Genomic DNA, 20,336 nt, shown 5'->3' with positions numbered 1-20,336 from the left:
GTGTGTGTGTCTTTCTCTCTCTAGTTCTCTCATACACACAAAATTCTCGTGGTTATCTTAATTGTCTTGTACTTGACCCGGAGGAGAGACCTTTCTAATCTATCGGTTTATAAATGAATCAAATTTTTGTTTTGTTCAGCAAGTTTCATCTAGGTTAATGTAATCAACTAATTATTGATTGTTTATGAAAGAGTGGGGCCTCTATATGTCATCACTCTCCATTTTCTTTCCCACCTAAAATTGGACTTTTTCCCAATATCAACAAGCACCTGTTTTCCTGTGTCGTTCTTCCCTAGGTTTTTCGATTTCCTTTCACTGTTATTGAGTTGGTAAGGTTGGTCCATATAAACACTGGAATTTTGTGGGGGCCACATTCATGGTGAGTGAGAATTCTTGGGATTGAATATTGGTCAATTTTGGTGGGACTTCATGCGCCTAATTAATCAAAGCTAAAACAAATGGCAGGCATCGGTCAATACTCCTTCCTGCAACCTAATTTCCAATTGTGCAAATTGATTTCACACTGGTTAATCGAAGAAAGTTGAGAGGCAATACAAAGAGTAACCCATCTCTGAATAAGCTTATGCAAAGTTTTTAATTAATATGGAATCTATACTATCAACATGTCATATTTTGTGTGAGTCAGTTTAAGTCTAACATGAGAATAACATATATGAGGAGACATGTGAACAAGTGAACTGTCGTCGACTCAATACATGGATCAATATACCCTAATTAACATGAAAAAAATTAAAGTTCTAGTGTAAATCTAATTGACAATATGAGGAAGTAGCCTAATTCCTTACAACACAACAAAATCCCTTAGTACCTTAATTTGAAATTAAACATTAATATATCATACATATATGCATGCACATCTGCAGACAAACTAAATATACTTTTAACCAAAATGAATGAATATTCTAGAAGTTGAAAAAATGACTTCAAATTCTACGTATATATTACTATAAAACTAAGAACATGAAAGAATATATCACTGGTATGATGTATGTCTTTGCATTAGTAAAGAGAAATGAATCGCCTTTGGGGTATCATCTAGTCAAAACAAATTGGCATTACTTGAACAGAAGATAATGAAACATAACTTCATGGATGCTGATATCAAGGGAAAGGGGGTTAATTAATTATCACCTACCTATTTGACTAATTGCACTTGCCCTTATAAGAAATATCTGTTAGTGGAAGAAGCTAGTCTCATTACTAACTCTGTTGACTAATTATATTACCCTATAGCTAAAAGCCACTGCTGTTGTCTTCTAGTAGAGGTTAAAAGTCACATTTGTCACAATTTCATGATACAAAATAATGCTTACAGCAGGCTCCAATTGGCAAAAAAGCTAATTGTTTAAACAGATATGATGTAATTTTAATTTACAAACATAAATTTCATTTTCCCTACCATCCGAAGTAGTTTACTTTCCAAGGCGTGCAGATGGAAAGTTGGACTGTTGTGTGACAAAGAGGAATATCATCTCAAGGAATTGGTTAATTTGACTGTTTAACCAAACAGAATTTGTATCAAGTTAGCTAATCAATCGATTAAAATGTATTTAATCGAATAAAACAAAACATGCAGTCATCAGTTTCTGAATTAATCTAATGGGACGATCGTCCAGTCCGATTTTCAACACTAGGAAAAGTAAAGGGAATTTTAACGAAACACTCTCGGTACTGTTCATTTTTAACAAAAAAATCACATTTTAACTTTTTCATGGTACTATTCCCTACACCTTTATTTGTCATTTTTCATTAAAACTAAAGTTTTTTTAGACTTTTCGTTAGTTTAAAAGCATTTGCTCTATTGTCTTCACGTATGCATGGCATGGGAGTTCACAATTTTAATTTCTTTTTAATCTTTAGAAAAGAATCTTTCAATTAATTTAATTTAATTTAATTTATCTACTATATTCCAACACAATAGAGACATGCAACGGACCTAGCTAATTAAGCTAGTCTCACTGCAATTAAAAATAGCTAATGGGTCTTATTTTTAATTAAACCAGAAAGGAGAATCATGTCTGGTTATACTATTTTAATTATTAGTGGGGGTTTAATATGGGAAAGGGATCCTCTTCGGATTCATTCCACCAAATTCACTCAATCAGTTGATCCAACGGTTACAAATAGAGAGCCTATTTAAAAGTTATAATAATTTTAACCGTTGGATTAAATTTCAAGAACCCAGATTAAATGATTAGGTGAATTTGATAAGGGATCCCCTTTCCTTTAATATGATTTCATGCATGCCCGGTGATTAATCAGATTGTTTCTTATGATTATTTGGAGATCGATGTCTCGTTTCAAAACTTTATTTATGGATTTGGGAATGGACCATTGACTGGAGAATAAGTGAAAACTGGCTGACCAAAATAATACTGTTTTCATGCAAGTGCCTTTTTCTCACCGTTTCCATTAATTTAAGAGGAATTTCTACGTAACATTGTTCAACGACGGGAAAATTAAAGAAACCATTTTTATCATACATGTGGTTGGACCCACATGTGGCATTCCATTAATTGATTAGCTATGTGTTCACACAAAATTGATGCAACTTTGTCTGGTGATTGGATAGTCAGAATATAATTACTGTAGTCTAAATAAATAAAGTTTTGAAGGTGATCGATGTCACGCGGTGCATCAAATCACTTGTGTTATAATATGTATATTTATGAGAAATGATTTATGCAAGTTCTTTTGTTCTTTTTTATATTTCTGTTTATTTATATATCTTGATTTTTATATTTGATTTATTCAATTTAATGATTAGAAATAAACATGAGCGTGCATGAAGAAAAAATAAGTATAGAATAAATTTTCTATTTTATTTATTATACTAAATATGTCTTAAATCATAAATTCGTCCCATATTCATATATTATAACATGTAAATTAATAACAACATGTGAAGACGTTACAAACATAACCAAAATCTTATGAAAGGGCCGCATACTACAAGCCAAAAGGACATACATCTTGCCCTAAATGACATCATATTTGCAATGTGAAAACAAGTCCTATTTCTGAAGCCATTTAGTACTACGGTTTCATAGTATCCTCTTCACTTATAAATGAGGATAAAATTTTCAGTGCCAAGATAGTCCGGTACACCAAGTGTCATAATACAAGTGGTCAGAATTTTTTTCCAAGTATTCAACCACTTGTATTATGACACTTGATGTATTAAGCTGTATTCTCGACACATTAAAAAATCTCATATGACAGAAAAATCTTAGATTTGAATCTCGAGTATAACGAGTTAATTTGTAACTAATTATTGCCTCATACCCTTTGTGTAAATGTATCTTTATATAAAAAAAAAAATCGTATACCTGTATATATCTCGTTTAATTGTTGGAAAGGCGTGCAATAATATCTGATTCTGAGTTAATTCTTGTAATACATGATGACATATGACAGCCTTAATGTAGCTGACCACCTGACATGCAGCTTCATCAACTTCATAAATCGGATAAAAATTCTATCAAGATGGTGCCTTTCTTGTCGTTGTACGTAGATCTATCAAAGTTCAATGGACTGATACGAAGAATCTAACTGTGTAGATCTATGAAGTGTTGGCACAAGAACCGCTGCCAACATGGGCACTTCATGATCAGAGAGTGAGAGAGAGAGAGAGAGAGAGAGAAAGAGAGAGAGAGGTGACATTCTGACAGACATGTGGGAAACGACTTTGTTTTTCTCTTCGGTTTTCTTTTTCTTCCTTTCTAATTTGCCACCATTTATATCTGAAAATTCTTAATTGGATAAATGGTCCAGACTGTGGAAGATTGTCACAACTGCCCCCCACTTGTGAAATTTTTTTAGGCTTTCTTTGCTCTTTGTTTCTTGTTTCTTAATGAATAATCATTGGCTCTGCAAAGAGAACCAAAGGAAACCATCATACATAGTGAGATTACTTACAATCACTTACTAAATACTCTGAATTATGAGAGATCTTGCTTCTCAAATATCAGAGGAATTCTTGTGTGTAACTTGGAAATATCCGATTTGTGTTTCCCCCACTATGATAGATCTCGTAATAAGATATATACAAATAATATATATAAACGGTTGCATATTAAAATTGTTTATCTTCATGAATTAAAGATTATGAACCCTGTAATCTTTGTATTAGAAGCAAGAACTAGAGAGGGAGAAAGTAGAGAGAAGAAAGAGATGGAAGATAATTTTTTGTCTGTATGATTTCTTAATATGTAAGTAATACAACAATCTACCTTATATAGGTAGTTACAAAGCTATTAGTCTAACTAACTAACACACTAAGATTGTGACAAGTGTCACAATCATACACCGTTGAACACATTCTCTAACATACTCTAACATCCCCCCGCAAGATCATGCTTTTGAGAAATAAAGCATGAGATTGATACAATGGGTTCGAAACAAATGACCACTTAAGCCTTTGGTCAATATATCAGCAAACTGTTTTTTTTTAGGAAACAAATTGCACTGACAATTGTTTCTTGGCTACCCTTTCTCGAACAAAATGCACATATATCTCAATGTGCTTGGTCTTTTGATGTTGAATTGGATTAAATGATAGTGCAATAAAAGATAAGTTGTCACATAACAGAACTGGAATTACAGGCAAGGGAATGTGCAGAAAGGCAAGAAGTTGCTTAATCCAATCCAATTATGCATAAGTGGTAGATAGGGCTCTATATTGTGCTTCAGTAAACGATCTAGACACAGTTTGTTGTTTCTTTTATGACCAGGAAATGGGATTATTACCTAAAAACACAACCATTCCAGTAGTGGATCTCCTGTCATTGGGATCCCCTGCCTAATCAGCATCACTATAAGCCTTGAGTTGTAAGTCTCTTTTAGTATAAGTAACACCAACATTTAGAGTTCCTTTTAAGTACCTGAGAATCCTTCTTACAGCAGTGTAATGAGCCACCATAGGATTCTGCATGAATTAGCATACCTGATGCACTGGAAATGCAATGTCAAGCCTAGTGAAAGTAAGATACTATAAGGCTCCTACTATGCTTCGATATGCACCAGGATTGGTATATGGATCTCCATCATCTTTGAGAAGTCTATTATATGGAAGGCAGGGTGTATCACAAGCTTTTGCTTCAAGCATTTTAGTTTTCACTAACAAATCTTGAATGTACTTAGTCTGAGACAGAAACAAGCCACTTGCAGTCTTGGTAATCTGAATGCCCAAGAAAATATGTAGAAGCCCTAAATCATTGATATCAAATTCAGAAGTAAGAGCCTTGATAACCTGTTGAATGGATCTAGTAGTGTCACGCCCCAATCCTAATATACATCCAGGATCAACATGTGACGGAAGACTAGAGGGGGATGCCAGGAAATACAATCTGAAATACTGAACTGAAAATAACAATAACCACATATATTTAAGGAAATGTATAGGGGTAACCTAACACTCCAAATTCTCTGAACTCTGTCTACTACCCCAAAACTCCTCGTATTTACTAAAACCTGCACAATCGCCCCTACACCATGGGAATGGTGCATAGGGCAAACAACAACCCGGATAAGCTGCGAAGCTCGTGTGAGTGACAATAATTCAACATATGTGATAATAATAAAAACCAACCATCGATTACAGTTTTAAATGTCAAATATAAAATCATATTTTATGAAATTATAATCAAGTAATTGAAAATCCGAAGAAGTCACCCAGACATCCAAATGCTCGTCTGAAACAAATCACAAAAGCTCATAACCATAAACGCATACAACACAATGAAAAGTAGGGCTAGAGCGACACAGTTAGGCTGAAGCCTACATCTCTGAAGCTATCTCAATCCAAACTTAATCCGAAGAATCAACAAAGCAATTAATCGGGTTCCGGACCTCTTAACAGAACCGTAACACCAATCGGGATTCCAGACCACTCAACAGAATCCAACCAAGATACGATTCTGGACCTCTCAACGGAATCCGAGTGGATACGATTCTGGACCTCTCAACGGAATTGTGGAGTACAATGGATATCGGACCACTCAACGAAATCCAAACTGGATACGATTCCGGACCACTCAACGGAATAACAAACCATGAAGGATTCCGAACCACTCAAGGGAATCCAGACGGAGCAGGGAACCAGATCACTCAACAAAACCCTAGCCGAAACCCAATTCCGGATCACTCAACGGAACTGAGCGGAAGGCCAATAACCATAATATACAATGGCTCAAAGAAACGAGACAAGACACAAGTTACTTAATTTACAAAGGCTTAACGAAGTGAAACAAAGCACAAGTACTAAATTTGGAATGAATCAACGAAGTGGGAAATGAAACAATATTGAAGCAACAAATCCCCATCACAATGGGTTAACAGTCCACTACTAGCCCTCACATTTCATCACAACAAGCCAATCATACAAATCAAACCATATTTCAAATATACACATTAAATCTCATTTCATAAACATAAATTGATGGCTAAGTATTAAAAATAACAATTCAATAGAAAACATATTTATAAAACCAAGTCATATCCACACGGGATAACAATTATGAAAATAGGGTAATCACCAATATCACATATATTAAAGTCACTCACCTGAAGTCCACGCTAACGCACCTAGCACAAGAATTGAGACATCACGCACTATCGTTGCCTAAAACAAAGTACAAGTCCACATTTAGATTTCTTTCAATAATTCACATACTCAAAAACTCCCATATGTCCTCCACAACAACATTTAATGAGAATCAAATCATCATTCAAAAGGTAGGGTCCAGGATCCTACGTCACTTCCTCCTTAAGATCCAACCATTAGATTTTCAATTCATAAGTTCCTAAGGTCCTTAAATATTACGAACTATAATGTATCAAAGTTTGGTGACAATCTAATGGTCAGATCGTCGATTGCTAGAATGTTCAAGTGGCGAACCTTAACGAAATTTTGCCAGATTCTGCAGATTTTGCAGATTTTCTGGGCAATCTTTAGAACTCCATATCTCACTTATTTCTCAACCAAATTCGACCTATAATATACCAAAACAAAGCTAGATAAGTGTAGAATAAGATTATACCTGCTTGAAGTCCAAATGGTGGCCGGAGGTGGCCGAAAATAGCCTAAAAAATGCCATCGGGTTCACCATAGTCGTGGCTAGCCTCCTAATTAGTACCAGAAGCTACGTCATCATCAGGAACATTATCCCCAATCAACTGGGTAAAACCATGTGGAGTCATCATTGTACGTCTGTAGATTAAAATAATTTAGGCTAAGCGAATAAATAAGACTCGAGATGAACCCACACTGCTTATGTAAAAGTCTAGCCACCCATAACCTACCCAAGGTTTCCTCACTCTAAGGTAAGGGTATATGCATCTAATACCTAAGTTCTGATACCACCAAAAGTTGTCATGCCCCGATCCCGACCTACATCCAGGATCGACACGTGACGTCATCAAGTAACCATATATCCAACAGATCCTGCCTCTGAGATATGTAAGAAGCATAACTCAAGAATCGAATCGCATAGTAATTTTTCGTATACTTTATGGTTGCATCTAACTTCCTCGTTAGACTGCCTACGTACCCTCAATAGGGATCAAGCCATTCTTAGTTCACCCAAACATTATCCTTAACTTTTATCACAGTACTTTTAAGTGGAAAAATACATAAGGATCAAATACGCCGTAAATATAAAAGCATCAAAACTAAGAATAAGTAATACGTAATTTTAAACAGTGAAATCTAGGAACGGGATTCACAAGTAGCATTTCCAATGATAATTATATCATCCACATAAAGCAAAAGAATCACAATCTCATTATCAACATATTTGACAAACAAAGAGGAATCTGCATATGTATTGGCAAATCCCAACTTAGGCAGAAACTTAGTGAATCTATCATTCCAGGCTCTAAGAGCTTGCTTTAAACCATAGAGTGATTTGTGAAGTTTGCACACAAGATTGGGATGAATAAAATCCTGAAAATCAGGTGGTTGAGCCATGTATACCTTTTCTTCCAAAATACCATGGAAGAAGGCATTCTTTACATCCACTTCCATATAATATCATATGGAAACAAAAGCTTCAATATAATATCATATGAATGGAACCAAAGTCCAATTCCAATCAGGTATTATCACAAACACTTGGTGTGCAAGGATTACACACAAGATTTGACAAAGAACTGATTAGAGAGAATGATCGATACTCAAGAACCCTAGAACTCAGAGAAAAGCAGAAATCCGAGTCCGATCAAGGAATCCGAAGATGAAGGAGACGAAATTGAATAGAGGCAGAAGCAAGAAGGATCAAAGATCACGCATCAGCAAGAATGGCGAGTGATACCATGTTAATCTTCATGAATTGAAGATTATGAACTCTATAATCTTTGTATTAGAAGCAAGAACTAAAGAGAGAAAGTAGAGAGAAGAAAGATAAGGAAGATAATTTTCTGTCTGTATGATTTCTTAATATGTAAGTAATACAACATTCTACCTTATATAGGTAGTTACAAAGCTATTAGTCTAACTAACACACTAAGATTGTGACAAGTGTCACAATCATACAACATTGAACACATTCTCTAACATACTCTAACAAAAATCAGCTTTATCCAAATGTAAAGTCATCCTCTCTTTTCACTTTCCTCACATGGCTGTTGGCAAAGATACTCTCCTATCCCAAGTAATATCCTTTTTATATCACTTGATGAGAGGACAGGAGAATTTACCTCCAAATAGGAGAAATTGTGTCTTGTAACTAAGACAGTATCCTAATGACACCACATTATTACAGGACACTATTAGTGACACCACCATCCAATAATTGCATAATACTGGTCCAAAAACTTAGAAGGAGAAAAATTATATTCGAAATATATATGCATTAAGGGGACACTGTAAGGTCGCGGTGCTACTATGATGGTTTCTTAGACTGGTTACACAGTGAATTGATTGCATATGATCAATTCTTTCGCCTAACTATATATAGACACAAGCAAACATTACAATTTGATTGCCCATATCAACTCTTTCTCCTATGAGAAGCACAAAGAAATTTACTTGATGATTAGCATTTTATAAACTTTGGGACTTCGATTGTCTAGTTCAGCTTCTGGGCACTGATTAGAGAAGCCATGAAAAAAGGGAAATTAGTACGAGGGGCCAATTAAAGGGGAAGACGAAAGAAAAATATTAATGAAATACAAGTAGAAGTAATTCATATATTATTGCAAGGCTAATCAACAATGTATCTTATCTTGAAAACAAGAATCAACAAAATTATTTCAAGCCAAGATTGAGATTGAAAGAAAAATATATATATATATGTGAAGCTGGTTATTATCGATAAAAAATCAATTACCGAAAGGATTTATAGGATTTACGGTCTTTAGATTAGCCTTCACCACCAAGCCACCGTAATAATATGTACAATTGAATGCCTTGCTTTACCTACGAATTGTAGTACTGTCATGGCAGTTGCCTACCGGTGTTCCGCCTATCTCCTCCGAGCTCCTCCCTTTTTTCTGAGCCAAGACACTAATGATCATGATATATCCGGTCGAAAAAAAAACTCTTCAACGTCTAATGGCGGGACCCTTGTACAGCCCCTCTGCGGACAACGAAGTTCTCAGAAGGTTGAAGCTCTTCCAGCCAAGCTACAAACAATTAGTTCTAGTAATCAAAAGTGTGTGCGTGCGCGTACGCAATGTGTGAGTGCAAAGAACAGAAGATACTTGGAAGATCTCTACTAGGGGGCTTCTGGAAATAAGATAAGTGTCGCCCACCTTCTGAAGAGTAAGGAGGTGAAAGAATGTCAAGGAGAGTGCAGGGCGTACGTTATGGCTTTGAAACAATGAATGTTGCCACCGCTATTTGGAATAAAGAACTGTCGTGCCTCAAGGTGCGCTCATTTCACAATCTCGTAGAATCTTTGCAGGTCTTGCTGTAAATTTCGTTAAATGTTTTACAGTTATACAACCGGTTTCAATAATATTAGACTGACATACAGACATGAGATATATTTCAGCCAGCAATAAAGCTGTAGGCCATTTATACTTGTTAAGTAAAGGATATTGAAGTAAAGATTCGCTTCAAAAATTTGACAGTTTAATGCATTAAACTATAGATCATTAGTTGATTGATTATCCCATAATTAAAAAAGTTTATTGACAAATGGAAAGAGGATGATGTCTGTATACTAAGGAAATTTAAACTGGAGAGAAATCAAATCTGCAAAAACATTAAAAAAAAAAAAAAAAAAAAGAAGTCGAGGTTCAATCCACTTGAGAAGCTAGTTGCCAGAAAGAAGCGACGAGGAAGCGAAGCTGTACATTCATGACAATAATTAATATTCATGAAGCAAGCCTTAATCTCCAGACCAAATGCTTCACACCTTCAAAAGTTCTTGTATGATAAATATCAACTATCTGTGACAAACTTATATATGTTAATAATGAATACGAATAAATATTTTACAGAATATAAACAGAATGCAATAATAATTAAGCAAATAAACAGAAGATTGAGGTTTGCATACCGTAATGTCATTGAAACAAAAATTCCGTCCCTACTCAGTACTTGTAGTTCTACGAATGTTTGTAGGATTCAAGGATCAAGTTAGAATTCCAGCACCGGAAAACTTAACTTCTGACGAATTTCTTTGTGGTTCTCTCAGTAATAATGCTTTGGATTGTAGAAGGAGAATAATGTTTTTTCTGTGTTCTAAATGTCATGCAGATGGATGTATATTTTATATGATCATGATGTATATATAATATGATCCACTACTAGGAATAACATCTGGGGTGACGAAGGGGAAACTGTTGCACAAAGAGAAAAACCGTCACCGGAAACATTGGGCGGCGAAGACTCCGTCGCCCAAAGCTTGTTACGTCAGGCATGCGCGACGGATAATGTCTTCGTCGCGTGATGGAGGTAATGTCTTCGTTGCGCGAAATGAATATTATGTGACAGAAGTCGTGGTCGTTGTGCATACAGACCGACGAAACTGGGTTTCGACCCGCAAACTCTTGCGCGACGGTGACATAGGTTCGACCCTCAAAGTTTTGTGCAACAGATATAGAGGCCGTCACAGTGATATTTTAAAATTAGTTTTTTAAATAATCCATTATTTATTTGTAAATTAGTTTTATAAATATTTTTTTTTTCGTTTATGTAAAAGTGAATTTAATGAAAATAAAAATAGAAAATGTAAAGAAGAATATTGAATTGAAAAATTATTGTAAATGTATATACAATGGAAAAAAGTATATTTGAATTTTAAAACAATTTAAAGCAAAACTAAAAAAATAAGTCATCGACATAACAATCGCTGGTTGGTGGTGTTGTTGTTGTGGTCAGGGGGCTAGGAGGTTGTAACTGTTGAGACGGGGGGCTGGGAAGATCTAGTTGATGCAGCGAGGGGTTGGGAGGTCGTTTTTGGAGGTAGTCCAACGTCGGGGAATTAAATGTCAGAGATTTGAATTGCACGACGTATTTGGTTCATGAAATTGTTTTGGGCCGCAATCTGCTCATTCAAGCCCGCCACTTTAGATGTCAGCGTATCGACCTGTTCAGTTCTCTGCCTGGAGGATGAGGTAGATAAGTCCCAAAGGCAGGCTTTCCCCAGCCCCCGGTGAACATTCCCACGCCGATAACCGAGGGTCTAATTAAGTGTGTCAATCATGATCTAAAACTTAGCATCCTCAGGGGGAAACACCTCCTCAATCGGGGTCTCTAGGGGAAGCTGGGAAGCCACCTCCTTCAGAACTGTTTGGCCCTTCTCCACCATGGTGGACTAGAAAAAAGAAAAAAACAAATTAATTTGAATATACCTGTAATTAATATTAATACAAATTGAACATTATAAATGTGAAAGAACTTACATGAAGCTACTTCGTCAACTTATCCCCGGGCCGAACATACACGTCCTTGAACATGTCAATTTCAGGAAACTTTGACCCTCCTGAAAAATTTTAAAAAGTGTTAACATAGATTACCAATTGTGTAATAAAGAGTAAAAAGATTGAAAACTTAAAAAAAATATACAGTTACCTTACGCCGCTCCTCCAACCTATAAGAGAAGCATCATGACCCGGATCGGTGAAGAAGTTTCTTCTTCGACCGATTGATCGAGTTTGCCTTCACTTTTGTTTGTTGAATTAAAAAAACGTATTAGTTTAGATATTTATAACAAATGAATGAAAAAAATGAAATGTTTATTTTAAATTGTAAATTTTTTTATTAATATATTATTCAAATATAAATTATACGTACTAAGTATTTCTCATCTTGAAAATGGCCCTAGAGCCACTCCCATTCATCCCGACGGTCCAGCAACTCCATAGGGCACCCAACTTCTAAAGCGACCTTCGGACCGTCATATAGCTAATAATGTTTGTGGAGGTCGCTCTTCCATTGAGTGAACCTACTGGAGCAAAGGTCATTGATGTACTCCATTTGGTTGGAATCGAGGTTGGAGAGCTCATAATGATGCTGGAAAACTCAACAAATAAATAGTAGCCAAAATTTATAATCTTTGTATACTTTAATAAAAATATAGTATTTGAGGTTGAAAATACTTACCGATAATTCATAAAGCATGGCGTCCTTGGTTTCTTGTGGCACAGTTCTCCATGACTCCCACCTGAGGGGGCAATGGCTCCTGATAACGGAGCCAACATCCGTGGCCAACGCACTGTGTTGCTCCTTTGTTGCAGCTGCACAATGTCGAGGATCCCACGTAATGGTGATCTTCTGGGTCATGGTGCAAGTGGTCTGAGAAGTCTTTTATAGTCTGCAAGGGCCCCTGATTTTTTTTTTTTACCTACCAAATAAACAAAATAAACATTAGACGATTTCTATTTTCTACCGAAAATTCGGCTGAACCTCCCCTAAAACTATAACATTTCCTAAAACCTGCACACAATATAACAACATAAACAACACATCCACCCAATAATTCAAACAATTTATACCAACTAGGGACGTTAAAACAAAATTTACAACTTGTTCATATGAGTTCTCAGTGTACATATTCGGAATATGGTAATATGGGGTTGCATGTAATTAGAGGGACTCCCAATTTTGGTGGAGAATTAAACCTTGTATCTGTGAGCAGTTCGGGGAGGATAGTTTTACTGGACTCATATCAACTGATTTCAAGCCGTTTAGCTTTGCTGGTCAAGAAAATTGGGTATGCTATTTCTAGCTGATCATATTTATCATAACGAATTTGTATATTATATTTTTGTTTTTTGATCATTAGTACGTATATGGTGCAAAGTAGTGTTGTGCATATATGGTTAATTGAGAGCAATATGCAAACTTGCAAGGAACACTGATCATCATGAGGAAATAGCACAGAAAAAGACAGAGAGCAATATAAAAACTTGCAAAGATCAGCGATCAGAACTGTTCTGTAGTAATGGTGCAGTCCAGGTAGGTTTTTAAAAATATAATCATGCCAGGCAAATGCAATATCTTTTTTGTTTACAATAACCCACATCCAATAATTAGTTACCAGTTTTTCTTTACAATAACCAATAACCGATTACCATTTACTCGTCAATTTTCAGAAATATGATTAAGGGCTGGTTTGATATTGTTGTGTTTTTTTTTAAAAAACTGCATATGATGTGCTGTGAGAATAAGTTCATTTTTGTTGCTTCATGTTTTCAGTTTTTTTTCACTCAAAACTATGAAAATAAGCTGTTTTTAAGTGTTTACCAAACATCTTTTTGAGCTTAGCTTTTTTATACCTATTTTTTTATTTATAAAAGTACCTCAATACCAAACTAGTACTAATATGATTGGCTGCAAGAGGCTGTGGCAAGTCTAATGTACTTCCCTTATGTCACTGGTTGACATGGTGAGACCTAGCTAGCTAGCTGGCAGCTGTTTCAATGTTATAGCTAGTAACAAGCTAATTTGAAGAGGGGATTTCGTATTAATCGTAGAATTGTACGATCTAACTAGCTAATATTTGTAAGATTAATTGGTCGATCGATATTAAAGCTCATAATTCCTCATTGAGTTCTAGTATATACTCTTCTGCGGTTTAATACAATTTTCATCATTAATTTGATGCTTATATATAGACAATCCAGGACACAGACATTATATTCTTATGGCTCGGAAAAGATATAGAATCATTTTAAATGAGCATCTCTATAATTATATGTTCCCTATTTTTTTTTTTGGTTAAATATGTTTGCATATAAGCTATTTACAATAATATACACCAAAAGAGGAGGAAAAGGCGGGAGGGAGGGAGGGAGCAAGATTACCTGTTTGGGACGCTTCTCCATGGATAGAGGAAGCGTCACTAGATGGTTGAGCCTCCTCAGAAGTCCAGGGCCGTCGATGAGTCCGTCGGACACTTAGGACAGGATGCGTCACCGAAGAAGTCGATGATGCAGCAGTCGTAGACACTGTTGGCCCCAATGGCGTGACCGGAGGGACACCCGTCGTGTCCAAATTAGGTGTGGAAGTGCCAGCAACATTACTTCCTTAAGAAGGCGTCTCATTGCCCCTACTAGTTGACCGCCAGTTTGATATTAAGTTCGACATCTACAAAAACAATCATGAATTTGTTTAGATAATCAAATTATTACATGCATTTCATTTCACATATATAAGGTGAATGAAAACATGAGATAGGAATAAAATTGAGTATTACAGAAAGCAATGGGACAAGATGCTGATTGAGCATGAGTAGTTACAAATGGACAAAAACAATGGTGTTGAAGTTGGTCAGACAATACAAAAGTTTCCACTGTTGACAGCTAGAGAATATGTATTAGGTTGGAGATTGTGGGAGAGGGAAGATAAAACCTTTTATTGTTTTATCAAGGTAACTGCTACCTGAAAATTATTCATATGTAAATTACATCTAGGCAAGTTTGATAGGTCCTTGCTAAATATGATTGGAAAATGACAAAGAGAGAGTGACATTGTGAGGAAGTGAGTGAGAGCTTTGTTCATGTGAGGAAGACAATGATAAACAGACAGTGACAATATCATTGTGAGGAAGACAGTGACAAACAGACCAGCTAATATAATGCAATTGGGAATGTCCTAATCATACTTTAGCACTACTCTTATTCTCAGCGTATCATTCATGTTTTTCTACATTGTACAATATCACTATAAGATTAGTATTTAATATCATTGATCATGCAACTAATTTTTATTTTGTATATGTATATGTTAAGCAATACTTACACACACACACACACACACACACATATATACATATATATATATATATATATATATATATTTGTATATGTTAAGCAATACTTACATCTAAAGTGGTATTGTAGAGGTTGTCATCTATGAATTAAACTACTTTCTTTTCCCTTCTTAGCTAAACAATTCAAATCTGCCTCGTTTCTACTTTTACACAGGGTTGAATGTTTCGTGAAAACATTACTAGTATATATACAACGAATGATAAGAATAATTTGAACCATTAGGAAATTCCCTGGACTCCTATCAACTATATTGGGGAATTGAACACAACCAAATTCAGTTTAAGTTTCACAGGACAATGACAACACAGGGCTATATATAGTACGATTCAGCAATCCAACATTCAGCAATCCAACAGAAAAAAGAAAAAAAAAGCAATATTAGTTGTTAGCATGTTATAAAAAAAAAAATTCAGAACATTCACCAATCGAACACATGGCTATATCAACAATGATTAGACATCTAAATTCCCTTCCCTACTAATTTCTCATAATTCAAAACCCTAAATAAATAAAAAATTCCCCAACTTGTAAATCTGTAATTCAAACCGCAATTCAAAAACCCTACACCGTGAGCAACTACGATTCCCAATTCCAACCCTAATCCTTAACCCAGGATTCCCAATTCCAACCCTAAATCCCTAACCCAGGCTTCCTAATTCCAAACCTAAATCCCTAAATGTTGTAACTAAAACAATTGAAGATCAAAATTCAGAAAATTGCACTTCTAAGTAATTGAATTAAGGAGATGAATTAAGGGAGACTGGGTCCTTACCTAGTAAAGTTGCGCACGATGTGGCGTCAGAGTGCTGTGGTTTCAAACCGGAGAGTGACAGAGAGACAAAGAAACCGAGGGAGTGCGAGAGAGGGAAACACTAAGATTGAGTCTAAGATAGAGAGAGATAGGGTGAGGAGGTAAGGTGGTTAACTGAATGGAGAGAGAAAAAGAGAGAGAAAGAGAGAAGTTTGGTTCTGAGAGGAGTTCGAATTACAAACGAGATGAGCTTTGGGTCTGAGGAAGTTTGAGACAAATATTTGCGCGAAATGAATTGAATGAGTCGACTTACAAAGGTGCCCAATTTTGGGAAAAAAAATCAAATTTTTACATGTTTGCGCGACGAAATGAATTGAAGGCGTCGACTTACAAAGGCGTCCTATTTTGGGAAAAAAAATCAATTTTTTACATGTTTGCACGACGAAGATGTTTTAACATTCGTCGCACAACTAGTTTTTTTTTTCTAATGATTTTTTTAATATTTTTTTACATTTTTGCGCGACGAAGATGTTTAAACTTTCGTCGCATAACCAATTTTTTTTAAAAAAAAAATTTATTTGCGCGACAAATATTTATACAACGTCGTCGCGCATAACTGTAAATTTCATTTTGTTACAAATTAAGTTTAAAGGAAACCTTTGTTTGTATACAACATTTTTAAATGCCGTTCTAATTAATATACATCACAAATTTTCATTAATCCTCGTCTGAACTAGAATAAAGATCATCATTATCGTTAGATTCAGACTCCCATTCCTCCTCGTCTGTAGGCACATCAACATCGTCGTTCTCGCGTTCGGGTGCATTGTAACGCGGCAGACCCTCGAGATCAATCGTAATGGAATCGATGGGTATTTCGATTTCAAGACCTCCAGTTACTTGATACGGTTCTTGTACAATAGTCATATCCCGCAGTGTATCTACACCAAGTGTCGTTGAAGTCTCCAATTGTTGGTCAGCAACGTCACCATAATCATCATCGGCAGCATGATCTCGCTCCCCAATATCATACACCCATCTGTGCTCAATCTTCCGAACTAATTTCCATCCCCTCCCGGCCTTAGGGTCATCTATATAGAAAAAAATATTTAGCCATCGTTGCCAAAATGTAAGGGTTGTCGTTATACCAACATCTGTCAGTGTTGATCGATAGCAAACCATCATCTTGCTTAACACCTCAAACCCGACATGGGTTTGTATCAAACCAACGACACTTAAAGAGGATAACTTGACACTGGTATTTGTAAAGCAATTGCACAACACTTGTTAGTTTTCCATAGAAATCAATATCTGCAATGTCGCCCACACCCGGTACTTGCACCTCACTATTTTGCGTATAAAGTTTGTCATCACGCTTAGCTGCTAAAAACTTGATGCCATATACATGACAACCGGAGTACAATTATGCGTTTAGGGGCCCAATCGTCAAGTTGTACAATTCTTCATTGTAAGCGGGGGAATTAATTTCCTTCAATTTCTTCACCTAAATAAAAGAGCAAAAGATGTCGTGTTAGTTTAACATTTACAATTATGTAAAAAACCAAACACGAACAACATACATTTTCACAAAACCATCGAGGAAACAATTCACTTTGCTTTTTGGCATATAAATGTGAAGGATGTTCCTGCTTCATTAACTCTTCATGCGCATCTAGGTACGTAATTGTCTTTTCACAATTGTTAAGTACAAACCAATGTGCTACCTCTATGTCTTTTTTGTCAAACGCCTCCCATCTGATTGGTTCTCCAAATGGTCGTGCAATTTGGGAAAAAAATAGAAAAAAAATTCACTTCTCACACCACCATCATTATTGCATTGTTGTCGGTTGAACGTAATCTCAACGTCTTGTAGGTACATTGCACAAAATGTAAGGGACTCAAAGTCGACCCATGCCTTCACGATTGATCATTCGGGCTTTGCCCTGTTCCATACACTTCTTTTTAATTCACCCAGTAGTCTGCATCAATAAACAAATTATCGTATAAAATTAGTGTAATTATACATACATTACGAACTAAAGTATTTATGGCGATTATATACTTTTCAATCGGATACATCCATTGATAGTTGACGGGTTTGGCTAGAAGTGCCTCATCTGACAAGTGAATCATCACGTGGATCATGCTTGTGAGGAAATCTGGAGGAAATATTTGTTCAAACTTGCATAACATTTCAATAATATCGTCGCACAACTGTTTAACATCTGACTTCTACAAATTTTTTGCAGTTAATTGAGAAAAATATCTCGCTAACAACATAATCAACTTCACCACGTATTCGGGCAAGAGGTGTCGAATTCATACTAGTAGAAGGCGTTGAAGTATGACATGACAATCATGACTCTTGAGACCGAAAAATTTGCCTCCATCAATGTTTGCACAATTGCCGATGTTTGAAGCATACCCGTCTGGAAACTTTACATAAGATAGAAACTGCAAAAACTCTTTCCTCTTTTCTGGTTTCATTGAAAACGATGCGAGCTTCTTTCTGGCTATGTCTTTGTCCCTCGCCATCCATAAACCTAGCTTAATGCCCATTTTTTCCAGATCGATCCAAGCTTTTATTGTGTCCCTTTTTTTCCCTCGATGTCCAGTATAGTTCCAACCAATGTATAAAACATATTTTTCTCAACATGCATTACATCAATGTTGTGTCTCAATTTTAATTTGGACTAGTATGAGAGCTCGAACAACCTTGTCTTGTGTGTCCAATTTAGATGTGTGTCTGGTCTAGTCTTATTTACAGACTTGCCTAACGGAGAAAAATCCAACTGATTCACCTGAGCCAAAATTTCATCACCAGACCATTCTCTGGGCCTTGGCTGAAGCTCTGTGTCGTTGAAGAATGCTACCTCGTTCTGACCCCACTCGTGGTCCCATGACAACCACATACGATGCCCTAGGTAACAAACTTTTCCCGCATGCCAACTAGACGTTGTGTCCTCTTTGCAAACTGGGCATGCGTAGTAGCCCTTAGTGCTCCACCCAAACATCATAGTGTACGTAGGAAAATCATTTATAGTCCACATTATGGCTGCTCTCAAAGTGAACATCTTCTTGGTAGATTTATCGTATGTGGGAACATCGTTTTCCCATAATTCTTTTAGTTCATCGATCAACGGTTGTAAACACATCAATACACGTGCCCAGATCTTTGGTTATTAACAACGTCATCATCATAAATTCTTTTTTCATGCACTTCCAAGGCAGCAAATTATATGGAATTGCAAAGATTGGCCAAATGATGTGGTATTGGTTTAGAACCCTGAACAAATTAAACTCGTTCGTCGTAAGTCCCAATCTAACGTATCGAGGCTTACATGAAAATTCAGGGTACAGCTGATCAAACTATTTCCAAGCCTTTCCATCTGCAGGATGTCTCATAACATCGTCATTCACCCGTATGTCCTTATGCCACCTCATGTCGCTTGCAGTGTGTGTCGACATATACAAGTGCTGCAACCTGGACTTTAATGGGAGATAAAGTATAACTTTTTGTGGAATCTTCGTTCTTTTATTCTGAGATGTCATTTTAAACCGCGACTCATTACATAAAGGGCATTTATCCAACGCTTTATTCTCTTTGTAGAACAAAATGCAATTATTTTTACACGCGTGAATTTTTTCATATCCCAATCCAAGACCACTCAACACTTTCTTTGCACTTTTATGATCTTTAGGAAGATAATTGTTCGTTGGAAGCATCCTCTTGAAAACCTCCAAAAAGTAATCAAAACATTGGTTCGACATATGAAACTTTGTTTTTCCATGCATCAACTTAACAATGGTCGTCAGCATCGAAAATCCTTCGCAATAGGGGTATAATTCTTGCTTGGCACTTTTTAATAGTTTTTCGTATTTTTCGAATGCTTCACTATCCATGGTGCGAGGGACGCCATCTTCTACTTCCACATTCGTATTCGAACTAGCGGTTGGAAAAGCATCATTAATAATGTCCATAATTTAATTATTTGGATACACAACAGAGTCAAATGTATCCATTGCTCAGGTAGTGTCAGAGGATGAAGCATATTGTATTTGTTCTCCATGATGATTCCACATAGTATAGCCTTCTATCATCCCATTTCTCGCTAAATGATATCGAACAGTTTCAAAATATTCAATCATTAAGTTGTTACATTTTCTACAAAGACACCGAATTTTAGTTGAACCGTGGTTGTTTGCTATTGCAAAATCGATGAACTGATTTATTCCATCAAAATAGTCATCAGCACATCTATTAGGATTATGTATATATTGTTTGTCCATTTCACCTGCAAACAAAAAAAATTTACAAGGGTTACAACAACTTCAATAT

General features: G+C 36.0%; 2 long non-coding RNA genes across 2 annotated transcripts; both read right to left on the bottom strand.

Annotated features, from left to right (window-relative positions):
* Positions 1 to 11,192: 11,192 nt before the first annotated feature.
* LOC139195806 (uncharacterized) lies at positions 11,193 to 13,680 on the bottom strand. The gene is made up of 5 exons (XR_011580840.1): positions 12,575 to 13,680; positions 12,266 to 12,484; positions 12,044 to 12,135; positions 11,875 to 11,954; positions 11,193 to 11,786 (listed from the first exon to the last, which is right to left on the bottom strand). It is a non-coding gene; the product is annotated as an uncharacterized lncRNA (long non-coding RNA).
* Positions 13,681 to 14,273: 593 nt separating this feature from the next.
* Positions 14,274 to 16,269, bottom strand: LOC139195807 (uncharacterized). Its single transcript, XR_011580841.1, has 2 exons — positions 16,019 to 16,269; positions 14,274 to 14,560 (listed from the first exon to the last, which is right to left on the bottom strand). It is a non-coding gene; the product is annotated as an uncharacterized lncRNA (long non-coding RNA).
* Positions 16,270 to 20,336: the final 4,067 nt, after the last annotated feature.

The sequence above is a fragment of the Malus domestica genome, chromosome 05 (genome assembly GCF_042453785.1).
Source record: "Malus domestica chromosome 05, GDT2T_hap1".
Classification (NCBI taxonomy): Eukaryota; Viridiplantae; Streptophyta; class Magnoliopsida; order Rosales; family Rosaceae; genus Malus; species Malus domestica.
This window is presented reverse-complemented; position numbering and strand designations above follow the sequence as displayed.